At 36.4% G+C, this 17968-nt stretch overlaps 1 non-coding gene and 1 pseudogene across 1 annotated transcript; both read right to left on the minus strand.

The window, feature by feature from the left end:
- Positions 1-2671: 2671 nt before the first annotated feature.
- LOC126033019 (U6 spliceosomal RNA) lies at positions 2672-2778 on the minus strand. The gene has a single exon (XR_007504176.1). It is a non-coding gene; the product is annotated as a U6 spliceosomal RNA (small nuclear RNA).
- Positions 2779-15936: 13158 nt separating this feature from the next.
- Positions 15937-16275, minus strand: LOC126032332 (elongin-C-like; annotated as a pseudogene).
- Between the last annotated feature and the right edge of the window lie 1693 nt (positions 16276-17968).

A 17968-nucleotide genomic window follows, 5' to 3' on the forward strand; every position in this document is an offset into this window, starting at 1 on the left:
ATGCTTTGTATTCTATCTTCTAAACTTGATGGATATCAAGTTTATATATTCCTTTTCTGGGAGGGTCACACCCAGCAGCGCTCAGGGGTAACTTCTGACTCTATGCATAGAAATTGCTACTGGCAGGCTCAGGGGACCATATGGGATGCTGGGATTCAAACCACCATACTTCTGCATGCAAGGCAAATGCCCTATCTCCATGTTAGCTCTCCGGCCCCAGGTGTTCTATATATTTTATTTAGGACAGAAAATGAGATAAATAACAAATTGAAGGAAAAGAAAAGAATTCGGGCCAGAGCACAGTGGTAGGATATTTGCCTTGCATGCAGCTGACCCAGGACGGACCAATATTTGATCCCCATTATCCCATATGGTTTCCCTGGAGCAATTTCTGAATTCATAGCCAGGAGTAACCCCTGGGCATCACTGGTGTGGCCCAAAAACAAACAAACAAAAAATGAATGAACCTTTTCAAGAATACTAAGAACTTGATTTCAGTTAAACCAGGCTGAAACATTTTCTTAGATCTTGGTTATTTAGATCTCCTTTTATATTCAGAGTTCAAAGAGAAGGAATTGCTTGATAGCACAAATAGAGGTTGCAATAATTATAGTCATTCAACGGAATTATTTTAATTATCTTAATACCTGAAAGTGTAGAAAGGAAAATTCCTTTTTTCTAAGACAGTATATATTAGTACAGTTGATGGGACATGCCCATGATTGGTAAGGTTTTAAATCCTATATTCTTCTATGTTATCTACCTTATAAAATCATAAACACATAAACCTGATTAACTGATAAAGATAAACTCTAAATTCTGTAATGTAATTTAAAATACAATAATTGAAATTTAATAGTATTATACTTTATGAAAGTTTCATTGGAGTAAGTAATTATTAGGGATGACAAAATACATAAATTAGGGTACATTTTATTTAGTGTTGCTAATTACTGAATAACAAAAAGGGATTCAAATAACATCATTTTGTTTCTTTTACTACTGTTGAATATTTTCATCTCCTCAGGTGGAATCTATAGGCATTTGCACTCAGCAGCAACAATTCAATCTTCCAAGCACTTTTGTGTCTTCCATTTTAAAGCTGTAATTCCTTACAAATTTCTTCATTTTATGTCTCTTTTGTTTTCCTTCAAACTTTATTTCTAAAGGGCAAAATATCCAAATCCTGTACTTTCCCTTTTCTTCAGAACATTTTCAATGGAGCATTTTAATTTTGGAATGCTTTGTTTACTGTATAATCTCAAACACAAAGATATTTTTCCATTTTAAATCTGAAATAATAACAATTAGATTAAAAACTATTCCCAAATTTAAAAACACCTACAAGCAATTTTGTATGTGATAAAAAAATACAGCTGTAATATTTCTTTCCAATTATTTTATGTGGTGCTCCACATAAATTAGAAAATGTTTTAGATAATTACCCTCCTTTAGCTTTAAATTGAATGCTTCTCAAGTCCCAGAGGAAGCAATCTGATATTAAAAATAAAACCTGCATTTTGAATAACAGAGACATAATGAGTTATTTATGTAAAAACTAATTTTAATGTCTTTAATTACAAACATGATTATAGTTGGGTTTCAGTCATACAAAGAACACACACCCCCTTCACCAGTGCAACATTCCCACCACCAATACCCCCATCTACTTCCTCCCCCACACCCTGCCTATATTCAAGACAGTCATTCTACTTCTCTTACTCATTAACATTGTCATGGTAGTTGTTAGTGTAGTTATTTCCCTAACTGCATTCACCACTCTTTGTGGTGAGCTTCATATTGTGAGTCTGTCCTTCTAGCCCTCATCTCTGGGCATTATAACAATAAAGTCTTTTATTTTTCTTAAAATCCATAGATCAATAAGATCATTCTGTGTCTCTTTCTCCCTCTGGCTTATTTCATTCAGAATAACAGTTTCCATGTACATACATGTATAGGAAAATTTCATGACTTTATCTTTCCTGATGGCTGCATAATATTCCATTGTGTATATGTACCACAGTTTATTTAGCCATTCATCTGTTGAAGGGCATCTTGGTTGTTTCCAAAAGCCTAGCTATCGTGAATAATACTGCAATAAATATAAGTGTGAGGAAAAGATTTTGGTATTGTATTCTTGTGTTCCTAGGGTATATCCCTAGGAGTGGTATAGCTGGGTCGAATGGGAGCTCAATTTCTAGTTTTTTGAGGAATCTCCATATTGTTTTCCATAAAGGCTGGACCAGCAGTGAATAAGAGTTCCTTTCTCTCCAAATCCCCCCCCCCAACTAATTATTCTTGTTCTCTGTGATGTGTGCCAATCTCTGTGGTGTGAAATAGTACCTCATTGTTGTTTTGATTTGCATCTTCCTGATGATTAGCACTCCTGATTTTTTCATGTACCTTTTGGCATTTGTATTTCTTCTTTGACAAAGTATCTGTTCATTTTATCTCCCCATTTTTTGATGGGGTTAGATGCTTTTTTCTTGTTAAGTTCTGTCAGTACCTTGTTTATCTTAAATATAAGCCCCTTGTCTGATGGGTATTGGGTGAATAGTTTTTCTCATTCTGTGGGTGAATTTTGTATCCCAGGCACTCTTTGCTTTGAGGTGCAGAAGTTTTTCAGCTTAATATAGTCCCATCTCCTTATCTCTGCTTCCACTTGCTTGGAGAGTGCTGTTTCCTCTTCACGAATTTGCGTGTCATCCTTGTGCAGGGGCCATGCTAATCTTCTCTGTATTGTTCCAATTTTAGTATATGTGCTGCCGAAGCGAGCACAGAGTGCTGTTTCCTCTTTAAAGATGCCTTTAGTCTCAATATCATGGAGTGTAAAAACTAATTTTTAAATGTAGAAATAAAAGCATAGAATTTAATTGAAAGATACTTTGGTGGAAAAATATAGTTAAACTAGGGCAATTTAACTATAACCTGGCTTCCTCAAACATTCCATACCATTTCAGATTTAAGGTCCAGCCCCTCTGCAGACAATTTGTGAGATAAGATCCATTAGTAGCCTTTCAACTTATAGATGAAGACTCAAAATATTGCTCATGCTATCTGTCTCTTCTCTGAGGAGATTAAATGTTCCTTGGGAACCTCTAAGTAATCGTCTGCTGTGAATCACTAGACAGACTTGCAAACCACAGGACTATGACTACATCTGAATTTGTATGTTTTAAAATGGTTAATTCCTGGCAATTTGTATGGAAGGGAGAATTTTTTCCCTTGGCTCTAATAAAAACTCATCTAAAATTAGCTATATTTCATTCCCTAGAATCCCATATGGTCCCCCAAGCCTTCCAGAAGTGATTTCTGAAGATACTGCCTGGAGTACCCCCTGAGTGCTGCTGGTGTATCCCCAAAACATAAATTAATAAAATTGTTGTAATCAAAAATATTCTGATATAACTTTTAAAATGATTGCTAGATTTAAATACAATTTCTTTGTTGCTGTAGCATTTTGTTTTCATTTTTCAAACTAATAAAGTGATTTATTCTTGGTTTGTTTTGGGGCAATACCCAGCAGTACTGGCTCTGCACTCAACAGTGACAAGTGGCAGGGCTCACATCATTCAGGGTGCCAGTAATGAAAGCCAGGTTGGCCTTGTGCAAGACAAATACTTTATACACTGTACTACTGATCAAGCCCCTAAAGTGGATTATTGTTATATTATTTCGGGAGGAGCGGTGGTCACATTCGGCGGCGCTCAGAGTTACTCTTGGCTCTGTCCTTAGAAGTTGCTCCTGGCAAGCTCAGGGGACCATGTGGGATGCCAGAATTAGAACCGGAGTTTGTGGTCACATCTAAGGTAACTGCCTTACCGCTGTGCTATCACTCCAGCCTATTCTTATTTTTTTATTTGTTTTTGGTTTGGGGGCCACAACTGGTGGTGCTCAGGGCTTACCCTTGGCTCTGTGCTTAGAGATCACTCCTTGTCAGTTCTGGTGACTAAATGGGGTGCTAGTGATTGACCACAGATCAGCCACATAAAAGGCAAGCACCCTGCCTGCTGTACTATTGCTCCCATCTTTGTTTTTTAATTTTTATTTTTTGAAACCATTGTGATCTACAAAGTTCTTCATAGTTTAAATGTCAGGTATACAGTGAATCAAGGCCATTACCACCACCAGTGTTGACCTCCCTCCACTAATGATCCCAGAGAGTATCCTAAATCACCACCCTTTGGCCCTTGGCCTGCCAGTTTAACAGGACCTTTAAGTTTAGATTATTAAAGGTCTCTTGATTCTACTGTCATTAACCTTGACTTGGATATTTTGTTCTGTCCTTAGTTTTTTCCACCAATACACCTGAGACCACTTGGCTGCTGGCCCCCAGCCTTTCTCTTTTCCCTTCTTAATTTTATTTTCAAAATGCAGAAATATGAGGTAAAATAAAGTAATCTGTGTCACAAAGTTCTATGAAAAAGGTAGTAGCCCTTATTTAAAAGATAGGACATTAAAAATAATAAAAAGAAAAGGTCAAAGAGTCTATTCCATTTAAAATAGAGTACAAACCCATCGAGTACCTAAGAATTAACCTAACAAAAGAGGTCAGAGACCTATATCAAGAAACCCTCAAAACACTTAAGAAAGAAATTGGAGAAGATCTCAGGAAAATGAAGAATATTCCATGCTCATAGATTGGTAGAATAAATATCATCAAAATGACCATCTTACCTAAACTACTATATAGATTCAATGCAATCCCTATTCAAATCCAGGCAACATTCTTCAAGGACTTAGAACAATCAATTATCAAGTTCATGTGAAATCATAAAAGATCTAGGACAGATAAATCAATACTGAAAAACAAGAAAATGAAGGACATCTCATTACCTAACTTGAAGCTCTACTACAAAGCCATAGTGATCAAAACAGCATGATATTGGAACAAAGACCAATTTCAGACCAATGGGTCAGAATAGATATTCAACTGATCTTTGACAAATGAGCCAAGAATATGAAATGGAACAAAGATAGGCTCTCCAACAAATAGTGTTGGAACAATTGGATGACAAAGATTGGTCCATATCTCACATGTTACACAAATGCCAAATCAAAGTAGATTAAATATCTTGAATTTAGACCTGAATTCATAAAGTCCATTGAGGAAAACAGCAGAACACTCCAAGATTTAGACTTCAATGAAATCTTCAATGATAGGATGCCAATGGTAATAGCTATAGCATAAAACCTAAATAAATAGGATGACATTAAAGTAGGAATTTTTTGTATATCAAAAGAAACATGAACTAAAATTAGAATGCAGCTAACTGAATGGAAGACAATTTTTTCACTCCACATATCAGATAAAGGGTTGATGTCTAGGATATACAAAGTACTCACAAAGGTTAACTTCTCAAAAACACAAAACCCTATCAAAAATGGGAGAGAAGATGAATAGGTACTTCTCTGAGGAAGACCAAAAGATGGTCAACAGACACATAAAAAATGTTCATCATCACTTATCCTTAGGGAATTCCAAATTAAAACAACCATAAGTTATCGTCTTACAAAAGTGAGGATGTCCGGAGAGATAGTAGGGAGGTAAGGCATTTGCCTTTCATGCAGGAAGACAGTGGTTCGAATCCCAGCATCCCTTATGGTCCCCTGTGCCTGCCAGGGGTGATTTCTGAGCATAGAGCCAGGAGTAAGCCCTGAGCACTGCCGAGTGTGACTTTCAAAAACCAACCAAACAAAAAAAATGTGAGGATGTCACATATCAAAAATACTAGGAACAATCTCTATTGGCGAGAATGTGGTGAGAAAGGAACTCTCTTCCATTGCTGGTGGGAATGCTGCCCAATTCAACCTCATGGAAAACAGTATGGAGGGTTCTCACTGCATTCAAAGTTGAGCTGCCATATGACCCAGAAATCCCCCTTTTGGGTTTCTATCCCCAGGATAGAAAAACATTCATCCAAAAGAGTGTATACACACTGTTATTCATTGCAACACTCAGCACAATAACTAAGACTTAGAATCAACCTAGATGCTCAACAATAGATGAGTGGATCATAAAGATGTGGTACATATATACAATGGAATACTACATAGCTGCAAGGAATGATGCAAGTATGCAAGTTGAAGCAACATGGATGGAACTAGAAGATATTTTGCTAAATAAAGTAAGCCAGAAAAAGAAGGGTAAATACAGAATGCTATCACTTATATGTAGTATTTAGAGTAATTGCACAAAGCAACACAATGGTCTAAATGGTAGTTGTTTCAAACACTTTTAGCCCCAGAGTATAGTAAGGAGAAGAGAAGGAGCTGAGTGAAAGAGGAGAAAAACAAAAGCTTATATTCTCTTCTATTTTTCAAAGAAAACTTCAGCAATGAATACAGCTGTTCAGATTGAGCAAGTGTCCAATCAACTGCTCTTTATAGATGTCTATAAATAATGTTCTAATGCTTTTATCCACAGAAACAGGAACAGAATGCATTTGGAAGTCATGAATTTCCACTGCAGTGCTCACTATAAGAAGTTTTAGTCTCTTAATTTTAATATGTCTATAATAATTCAAAGATCTTTTTGTCCACAGTGGTACATAGAGATATAGGTTGGTTGCCCTAGTTTTGCATTTCAGTGCTATATTATGTCAGACTCAAAAGACAGGGCTCCTTAATATAATGTCTTGACAAAAATTCTAATCTATTAATTTGATTATGCTGATAGTATGATGCATACAAACAACAATAGAATATGCAACTACATACCATAAACTCCTGCTACAGTGCTCATTCATTATGTTATTGCAATTTATTTTCAATTTTAGATACTTTACCATCATACCATAATGCTCATGATTTCAGTCTGCTTTCAGCAATGACACCTGGATGCTCAAGACGTGCTAGAAGATACTTCATGATGTAGATTCCTCTTATAGTGCTCATTACCATATTCGCTTAGTTTTCTAGATTTGATAATTATGATAGTTTTAAGAATGCTCTATATACAATTTAACCCAGGAAGATTTTCTTCAGTAAAGTCTACCCTCACCAATGATTTGCCTAAAAATGGCAAACCTTTCCATCTGACTTGCAGCCTTTTGTTTGTTTGTTTGAGGGGTTCACACCCACCAGTGCTCAGGGGTTACTCCTGGCTCTGTGCTCAGAAATTGCTCCTGACAGGCTCGGGGGACCACATGGGATGCTGGGATTCGAACCACCGTCCTTCTACATGCAAGGCAAATGCCCCACCTCCATGCTATTTCACCGGCCCCCAGGCTTTGTACTTTTAAAGAGTTCTTCTTCTCATTTTTTGATGGGTTAAATGTTTTTTTCTTGTTAAGTTCTTTCAGTGCCTTGTCTATCTTAAACATTAGCTTCTTGTCTGATGGATATTGGGTGAATAGTTTCTCCCATTCTGTGGGTGGCTTTTGAATCCTAGGCATTATTTTCTTTGAGGCGTACACAAAGAACAAGAACAATCAGTGCTGGTGGGGATGTGGGGAGAAAGGAACTTTCATTTACTGCTGGTGGAAATTCCGTCCAGTCCAGCCTTTCTGGAAAACAATATGGATATTCCTCAAAAAACTGGAAATTGAGCTCTCATATGATTCAGCTATGTTATTCCTAGAGATAATACCCTAGAACACAAAAATGCAATACAAAAATAACTTCCTCACACCTATATTCATTGCAGCACTATTTACAATAGCCAGAATCTGGAAATAACCAAGATGCCCTTCAAGAGATGAAACTGTGATACATATACACAATGAAATATTATGCAGCCATCAGGAAAGATGAAATCATGGAAATTTTCTTTCTTTCTTTCTTTCTTTCTTTCTTTCTTCTTTCTTTTTCTTTCTTTCTTTTCTTTTCTTTCTTTCTTTCTTCTTTCTTTCTTTCTTTCTTTCTTTCTTTCTTTCTTTCTTTCTTTCTTTCTTTCTTTCTTTCTCTTTCTCTCTCTCTCTTTCTTTCTTTCTTTTCTTTCTTTCTTTCTTTCTTCTTTCTTTCTTTCTTTCTCTCTCTTTCTTTCTCTCTCTCTTTCTTTCTTTCTTTCTTTCTTTCTTTTTTTCTTCTTTCTTTCTTTCTTTCTTCTTTCTTCTTTCTTTCTTTCTTTCTTTCTTTCTTTCTTTTTTCTTTCTTTCTTTCTTTTCTTTCTTTCTTCTTTCTTTCTTTCTTTCTTTCTTTCTTTCTTTCTTTCTTTCTTTCTTTCTTTCTTTCTTTCTTTCTTTCTTTCTTTCTTTCTTTCTTCTTTCTTTCTTTCTTTCTTCTTTCTTTCTTTCTTTCTTTCTTTCTTTCTTTCTCTCTCTCTCTCTCTCTCTCTCTCTCTCTCTCTTTCTTTCTTTCTTTCTTTCTTTCTTTTTCTTTCTTTCTTTCTTTCTTTCTTTCTTTCTTTCTTTCTTTCTTTCTTTCTTTCTTTCTTTCTTTCTTTCTTTCTTTCTTTCTTTCTTTTTTGTTTTTCGGGCGACACCCGTTTGATGCTCAGGGGTTACTCCTGGCTAAGCACTCAGAAATCGCCCCTGGCTTGGGGGGACCATATGGGACACCGGGGGATTGAACCGCAGTCCGTTCCTTGGCTAGTGCTTGCAAGGCGCCACCTCGCCAGCTCCATGAAAAATTTCTATACATGGAAAAACATGGAAACTGTTATGCTGAGTGAAGTAAGTCATAGAGAGAGACACAGAATGGTCTTACTCATCTATGGTTTTGAAGAAAAATAAAAGACATTATTGTAATAAAGCCCAGAGATAAAGGCTAGAAGGACTGACTCATGTTATGAAGCTCACCACAAAGAGTGGTGAGTGCAGTTAGATAAATAATACACTAACAACTACCATGACAGTGTTAATGAGAGAAGTAAAATGCCAGTCTTGAATATAGGCAAGGGTGGGGGAGGAGGGAGTTGGGAGACATTGGTGGTGGTGGGAATGTTGCACTGGTAATGGGGGTTTTTCTTTTTATGACTGAAACCATCTACAAACATGTTTGTAATCACAGTGTTTAAATAAAGGTATTATTTAAAAAAATTAAATATGGCAGACTTGGAGGTCCATATAGTATGCCAGAGATCAGATCTGGGTCAGCCACATGTAAGGCAAACACCCTATCCATGGTGCTATTGCTCCAGCTCCTGACAGATGCATTTTTAAGTTTAATTTCTATAGTTTTTGTTCCACATTTTTTGGTTTTTATAGGGACTGACCCCAGAAATATTCTGGGAAATCTTTGCCTGATGGCTCAGTGTTTTGGTCTCACAAGTAGTACTGCCAGGAACCCAAATCAGACTCTAACACATTAGGCATGTGTTATATTAGCTTTCCAACCTCATGAGTAAAGCATCCTTTATAGAGTATACATAACTGTGTGTTTATGTACATACACAAGTGTATTTATGTACTTGGTAATACCAGAAATTAAAGCCAGGGTCTGATACATCCAAGGTAAGTGCTTTATTACTTCTCTAGCATATCTTTTATATGCCTTATAAAAACCTTAGAGGCAAGAATTAATATTATAATTACACAGATAAAACTGGTCAAACAGTTAGTATGGTTTACAGTTAGTATAGTTAGAAAGACCTAACTAATTTCCACACCCATGCTATAACTTTTCCTTGTATTGCATATCAAAATAAGCCTTAGAAGTAAATTTAAACAAAGGAAAGAATGCAAACATTTGTCCTTTAAAACATATATCATTTGTATGAATGGTTGGAAAAGAACAATAAAATACAGAACACTAGAATAAGTACCCCCCCCGATCATGTTCATTTAACCTAAAGATTTTATTTTGTTTTCTTGCTCGCAAATTCTAAATTTGCTCTTCCTAATATGTATGTGATTTATTGTAAGTAGTATTCAATTCTTTACTGTGGTGCTGCCATTTTCAATTTTTGGCCTACTAGATGGAAAAAAGAATAGGTTCTCAGCTGAGGTTATGTGTGAGTCAGGCCTTGGAAAAGCATCTCTTTCCAACCTCGTTTACATCGTTTCATGGAACTCCCAGGGAGACAGAGAAACTGTCAAGCTATGTGATCAGGGGAAAAACAACAGCAATTTCTAGTTTGGCACTAGGACTTGGAGTTTTGGAGATGAATACTCAGAGAAACAGTAAAGCAATTTGTTGGTAAAGTAGTAAAGAAAACTATCGACTTAAGCCACTGTTGTTTTTATTTCTTTTTATTCTTATTAATGTCTTTCGTGTTTTTTAGAATGAATTTAGAACTTAATTCATAGTTTTTGGGTTTGAAATGGAGTCATAATTTCAAATTTAATTTCAAAATTAGAAGTATAGAAGACTAAGGTATTAACTTACATTTTTAAAATATACTTTTGTATATTTGAGTTTGTTAGAGATGTATAAATAATTGAAGATATGTTTATTTATCAAGAGTTTGGAAATGTAATTTATATGTTTGTGGAACCTAATTATTCTTCAGTAGTAATGATAAGTAAATTAATTTCATGCTTCTAGCTAGGATGGTGCAATCAAAACCAAAATGCTTCTCATCTTAAGCATTTGAAAGACAAAACAACTCTAAGAAACAGTCCTTTACATAACTGGGCACTAGCAATGTGGTACTATTGTCTCAGGGAGAAAAAAAAGTGAACAAGATAGCCCTAATGACTTGAGCCTGATATCTGAAGTTTTCTAGGACATGAACACCAAATTTTTCAAAGCAGAAGAAGACAGAGTTCTGGGGAACTTGAAAATATTAAGTTGTAAAAAGGCAACAGTTTTAAGCAAGATATCTGTAGAAATGTTTCTTGAGGGGCCTGGAGAGATAGCACAGCGGCATTTGCCTTGCAAGCAGCCAATCCAGGACCAAAGGTGGTTGGTTCGAATCCCAGTGTCCTATATGGTTCCCTGTGCCTGCCAGGATCTATTTCTGAGCAGACAGCCAGGAGTAACTCCTGAGCCACACCGGGTGTGACTCCCCCCGCAAAAAAAAGAAATGTCTCTTGAACTTTTTGATGAATGTTGATTCCTATCTTGTGAGAATAAAGTATTTATTCATGCCTTGGGGAAAGAACAACAGAAAGCAGAATACTAAGTCCTTGAGCTCACACAAATCTAGAACTAGATTCTAATCACATCAGCTAGAATGGGAAAAATCTGTGAATTCACAAGAATAGAGTACAAGGATCTTTACTCTCTCTTTCTCCTCCTCTTTCATCTCATCTTCCTCTGCCTCCTATGCAAGCTTTTCCTCCTCCTCCTCTTCCATCAGCATTTCCTCCTCTTCCTCCACCACATACACCTTCTCCTTGCTTCCTCGTTCTCCTTCTCTTGTTCCTCCTCCTTTTTTCTTCATTTTTTTTAGTTGCACTCACTTAGACTCAAAGAATTGCCTGCTGGGTGTGACCCAAAAATAACAACAACAACAAAAAAAAATTTAAAGTAAATTTGAGGAAAAAAAACAAGAGAAGTGCAAATAATTTAATTGTGTCCCAGAACATATTTATATGCTACTTGAATAAATGCAACAGTGTGAGCAGATATCTCAAAAGGCTTTATTCACATGTGGGGTGGGAGGCAGGGTTCAATTGAAGTGATTCAAGCCATATCGCTGCTGAGCAACTCATCAGCAGCAACACACAGAGGTTGAACATTTCTGGCCAAACCAAAACCAAAACAAAGAATAAACCCAGCCTTGAGATTATAGCACTCAACATATTGACAAGGTTCAGTAGCCAAAAAAGTGTAGAGAGGACAGGGATGGGGTGTACAGAGAATTCTAGAGACAGTATTGGAGAACATAAAACAGGCTGTGATTTTAGTGTTGAATATTTATTCCCAAAACAATATTAACACTATTGTAAGTCATGGCATTTAATTTAAAATTAAATCAAGTATAAAAGTTATAATAATAAGTTAAAATTCAGGGAGTAGGTAGTGTCCCTTTTTCCTTGCTTCCTAAACTGCATCTTGTTACTATGATGATACCTCAGTGCATCATATCTAATAGAAATATTCAGAAATACTTTCTTACAGTTATTGAGATATAATAGATGTGATGACAGACAAAACTCATTTATAAAACAGATGCTTTATTATATTGATTTACATAGACTCAAACATTTGGGAGTGTTTGTTGAAGCAGTGAAACAGCAAAGATTTGTAAAATGAAAGTAATTATAGAATGACTAATGCAATGATTATTTTAGATGCACTAACTACAACTAAAGCAAAAATGCTTGGCAAGCAAAGAGCTGGTAAATATAATTTATAACCAGGAGAAAATGCATAAATGACATATGATAGAATTAGGGATAAGAATGTTAAAAGGTTTATTTATTTATTTAATATTTGTATATGGTCAAGAAGCTAAAGTAAAATAGAAATATGATAAAGATAAATGAAGTATATAAAAATATCCCGGGGGCCGGAGAGATAGCATGGAGGTAAGGCGTTTGCCTTTCATGCAGGAGGTCATCGGTTCGAATCCCGGCCCCCCATATGGTCCCCCGTGCCTGCCTGGAGCAATTTCTGAGCCTGGAGCCAGGAATAACCCCTGAGCACTGCCGGGTGTGACCCAAAAAAAAACCCCAAAAATATCCCACTTATTTCTAGAGAATAAACATTTAAAAAATTTTGAACAGGTTAGACATTGAAATAAATAGCAGTGATTTTGAAGAAGCAGTAATAAAAACTATCTAAAATAAAGAATATAGAGAGGAACCAGAAAATAATAAACACAGCATCATGACACAGAGGCAAGTATTAAAATTCTGACATGTATGTTAAACCTAAGAATGAGAAGAAAAACATGGAAAATTAAATAATAGCTGACATTTCCCCCCAAAATAAGGTCCAGGGGTATGGCTCAAAATAAAACACTTGTCTTGCATGTGTTTTATTACTGATATTAATAGATGCAAAATCTCTAATTAATAAAATATATAAGCCTATCAATCAAGCAACATAACAAAAACTAGGTAAAATAGGGGCCAGAGAGATAGTGTAGTGGTAGGACGTTTGCCTTGCATACAACTGACCCATATGGTCCCCCAAGCCAGGAGTGATTTCTGAGTGCATAGCCAGCAGTAACCCCTTGAGCGTCATCAGATGTGATCCAAAACCAAAAACAAACCAACCAAAAACTAGGTAAAATAAACATAGATCACTTCTGAACACATCATAAATGCATTGCTGAAATGTATTTTTTGTTTGCTTTGTGACACATATAGCAGCATTCTGGACTTCCTTATGGCTTTGTGCTCAGAGATTACTTCTGATAGTACTTGGTGTTCAGCAAACAGTACATGGTACTGGGGATCTTGTAAGAACTTAAACCTCTTTATCACCTTTCTAGTCCCAAAACACATTTTTACAAAATATATTTTATCTAATACAAACAAACATGTTCACATCACACTTAGATATAAGAGCAAAAAGGAAAAAAATGTTAAATTTAGGGTCCTTGCCAAATGGGCTACCAAGCATTCCATATGGTTCACCAAGCACACTAGGGGTGATCCTTGGAACAGAGCAAAGAATATGGCCTAAGCAAAGCTGGGTGAGACCCCCAAATAAACAAAAATACCCAAGCACAACAGAAAGAATCTAGGGTCAGGTAGTACATAGTATATAGATAGTACACAGTACAGCATGTAGGATGTTTGCTTTGCCTGGGTTTTATTCCTGACATTATTTATGAACACTAGGGACCCCTGCCAGGAGTGATCTCTGAGCACAAAGTCAAGAGGAATCACTGACCACCACCAGGTGTGGCCACCATAACTGAAACAACAACAACAACAACAACAACAACATATATTGCTGATCCTTTGAGAAGCTATGAGGACATAAAATGAAGAGCTAGAGCTAATAAATCAATAGAAAAGGGAAAACAAAATACTGAAAATAATTAATTCAAGAAAAGAGAGAAGACATAAAACAGGAAACAAGGAGGAGGAGGAGGACGAGGAGAAGAAGAAGAAGAAGAAGAAGAAGAAGAAGAAGAAGAAGAAGAAGAAGAAGAAGAAGAAGAAGAAGAAGAAGAAGAAGAAAGCAAATGCTAAGTTGGCAGATTTGAGCCCAATTTCTTGGCACTTAAGTGAAAGTTAAAAAACTTTAAGTAAGATTAAATGTTTTTAAATAGGTTGCAAATTTATAGAAACAACTTCAATGTTCATTAATGGCCGGATGAGCAAGAATTGGTATTTAGTAAATAAAATACATAAATTAAAGTAACCAAGTTGTTTATACTTGGGAAGACATGGTCCAATTTTAAAAATATTATGTTAGAGAAAAGAATCCATCTATAAAACCCAGCATGCTATATAATTCTATTTATAGCCATTTCTAAAATATTGAACAGCAACAGAAAGCAGATGTGTTATTTGTCAGAGCTGTAGGCAGGGTATTAAGTGCCAGTAAGCAATAAATAATTTGAGATATGAAACAATTATTTAGATATTTACTATACTGCAACTGTATACATGTGCCAAGATCTTTACTGTGCATTGAAAATGATCTTTCAACAATCTTGACATTAAAACAAATTAATAATTTGACAATCACATCTTTAAAAATAGCAAGTATTGACATTTTGAGTGAACTAATAAATGCCATTGAAATAAAACCCCAAAGCAGAGAGAAAAAGGATGATTCCTAGGAAGAATGTGAATAGAAAGGCCAGTAGAATAACCTATGATCCAGGAACCCAAGAATGAATGTATTAATAGACACTAATCCCTTCTCTGTAGGAGTCAGTTAAAATGATTTTGAAAATTTTTGTTACTCTCTTATCAAAAAGTAACTGCAAGAGTGACTACACAAATTGTGTTCTATGTACAAGGCATTAAATAATATGGCAACTTAAAGTATTCTTGAATTTGATCCATCAAAGAGCAAACAAACAGCCCTCATTAAGCAGGACAGCTGGTTTCTGTCATAAGTTGTCACAGGATACAGACAAAGAGCTAATACTTGGATAGTACATGCATATAAGACAATTTAGAACCTAAAATAGAGCATGTCATGTAGCGAGGCCCACTCAAAATTTCAGAGGCATAGTATAAATAGAACTTTTCCTGATTCCACTTTTATTGCGGTATCATAATTTAAAGTGCTAGTAATTATAGTTTAATGTAAACATCTTTCTAAAACCAAACCTACTCCTCACTTTCCTTCACCTTCACGTACTTCTCAAAGACATCTCCCATCCACTCCCCCAGACCCAGTTAACTTCAATTCTGTAGATCGGCTCAATAGCCTTTTGTCATTTATTGCTTACTTTACTATGTACCTTTATTTTATTCTATTTTCCAGGTCAGGAATTATATTTTAATGGCCTTTTTAAATTAATAAAATCATTTTTGGGGGGTAGTAGTGGGTTAATTTCCAAATGTTTGAGGCACTTTTCTTGTTTCTGTTTGTAATTAACTTTCATTCCAAAACATAGTACTATAAGAAAATAGTTGATATGATTTCTATCTTTTTTATCTTATAAATGTTTTGTGATCCAGCATGTGATCTTTCTTGGAGAATGTCCCAGGTGCTCTTAAGAATGTGTGCTTAAGGGATGAGGGAGCTCATATATTCCCATATCTTTCATTTTTCCCTTCAAGACCCATGTTTCTTTGTCAAGTTTTTGTTTTGTTGAACTATTCAGCAGTGATTGTTAAAGTCTCTTACTCTCATTGTGTTGTTGTCAATATATTCCTTCATGTCTATTAGAAATTCTGTTAGTTTGAGGGTACATCATTAGGTACATATGTGGTTAGAAGTGTGAATTCTTCTAGATATATTGATTCTTTGTTTCTTTCCCTGATAGCCTTTTAAATTTTGAAGTCTATGATGTCTGAAGAAAACATAACCACACTAGTATTTGGAAAATAATATTTGACTTTGTATTCATGTTTACTGTTTAGATACATGTCTCTTGAGGGAGCAGATAGTTGGGTTTCCTTTTCTGATCCACTCTGCCACCCTTTGTCTTTCTTGTTTTTAACAGTTTATTACAATTTATTTTGCTTAACAATCAAGGAAATTCGCAGCCGTCAGCAGTTCCAGTGCAATTTTAGGTGCAATTGGGAATTCAGGAATCTCGGTTGAGCTGTTAGTGTAGTGAACCTTGCAGATAAAGTACATGCATATTTGGATAGAGCATGTGAAGAAATCTCTCTAAAATTGACTTCATTGGTTTCATTTTCAGCAAATTGACCCTGGCCACTCAACATGGCTTTTATTGTTTCTGATGTTAATACATGTTCTCTTTTTTACAATAAATTCATGGCCATCAGAGGATATTAATTTGACGTACATAGCATCAGGGCCTTCACAAACACCATAGGTTTTCTCTTCTCCGTCCATTATGTTCTTATGATTCTACTTCACTTCCAGAGGAAATTAAGTAGTAGCTCTTCAGCTCCACAGTCACAGAACCAGCTCCCGGCACACCGCCACAGCCACAGCCCCAGTTCCAGGGCTGCCTCCCAACCCCAGTGGCTGTGTCACGACGACTTCCAGGGCCATGGCAGAATCACTTCCCCACCCTTTTTCTTTCATTTGATAAATAAGACCATTGACATGACTGAGATTGTTGAAAAAGATGATTGTCATCATTTTATAGAAGTTTTTGTATTTGAAATTTTTCTTCTCTTTGAGGCTATGACTTTTTTTTTTAATATTTTTTTATTTAAAGACCTTGATTACATACATGATTGTGTTTGGGTTTCAGTCATGTAAAGAATACCACTCATCACCAGTGTAACATTTCCATCATCAATGTCCCAAATCTCCCTCCTCCCCACCCGACCCCCGCCTGTACTCTAGACAGGTTTTTTATTTTCCTCATACATTCTCATTATTAGAATAGTTCGGGACCCGGAGAGATAGCACAGCGGCGTTTGCCTTGTAAACAGCCGATCCAGGACCAAAGGTGGTTGGTTAGAATCCCGGTGTCCCATATGGTCTCCCGTGCCTGCCAGGAGCTATTTCTGAGCAGACAGCCAGGAGTAACCCCTGAGCACCGCCGGGTGTGACTCAAAAACCAAACCAAAACAGAATAGTTCAAAATGTAGTTATTTCTTTAACTAAACTCATCCCTGTTTGTGGTGAGCTTCTTGAGGTGAGCTGGAACTTCCAGCTCTTTTCTCTTTTGTGTCTGAAAATTATTATTGCAAGAATGTCTTTCATTTTTCTTAAAACCCATAGATGAGTGAGACCATTCTGCGTTTTTTTTTTCTCTCTCTCTTGGACTTATTTCACTCAGCATAATAGACTCCATGTACATCCATGTATAGGAAAATTTCATGACTTCATCTCTCCTGACAGCTGCATAATATTCCATTGTGTATATGTACCACCGTTTCTTTAGCCATTCATCTGTTGAAGGGCACCTTGTTTGTTTCCAGAGTCTTGCTATGGTAAATACTGCTGCAATGAATATAGTGTAAGGACGGGATTTCTGTATTTTATTTTTGTGTTCCTAGGGTATATTCCTAGGAGTGGTATAGCTGGATTTTATGGGAGCTCAATTTCCAGTTTTTGGAAGAATCTCCATATCGCTTTCCATAAAGGTTGAACTAGATGGCATTCCCACCAGCAGTGGATAAGAGTTCCTTTCTCGGGGCCGGGCGGTGGCGCTGGAGGTAAGGTGCCTGCCTTACCTGCGCTAGCCTAGGAGACGGACCGGGTTCGATCCCCCGGCGTCCCATATGGTCCCCCAAGCCAGGAGCGACTTCTGAGCGCATAGCCAGGAGTAACCCCTGAGCGTTACCGGGTGTGGCCCGAAAACCAAAAAAAAAAAAAAAAAAAAAAAAGAGTTCCTTTCTCTCCACATCCCCACCAACACTGTTTGTTCTCATTCTTTGTGATGTGTGCCAATCTCTGTGGTGTGAGGTGGTACCTCATAGTTGTTTTGATTAGCATCACCCTGATGATTAGTGATGTGGAGCATTTTTTTATGTGTCTTTTGGCCATTTGTATAGAAATCCTAAATGGAGCAAAGAAAGCCTCTTTAACAAGTGGTGTTGGCACAACTGGCTAGCCACTTGCAAAAAAT

Source organism: Suncus etruscus, chromosome 16, assembly GCF_024139225.1.
Source record: "Suncus etruscus isolate mSunEtr1 chromosome 16, mSunEtr1.pri.cur, whole genome shotgun sequence".
Taxonomy (NCBI): Eukaryota; Metazoa; Chordata; class Mammalia; order Eulipotyphla; family Soricidae; genus Suncus; species Suncus etruscus.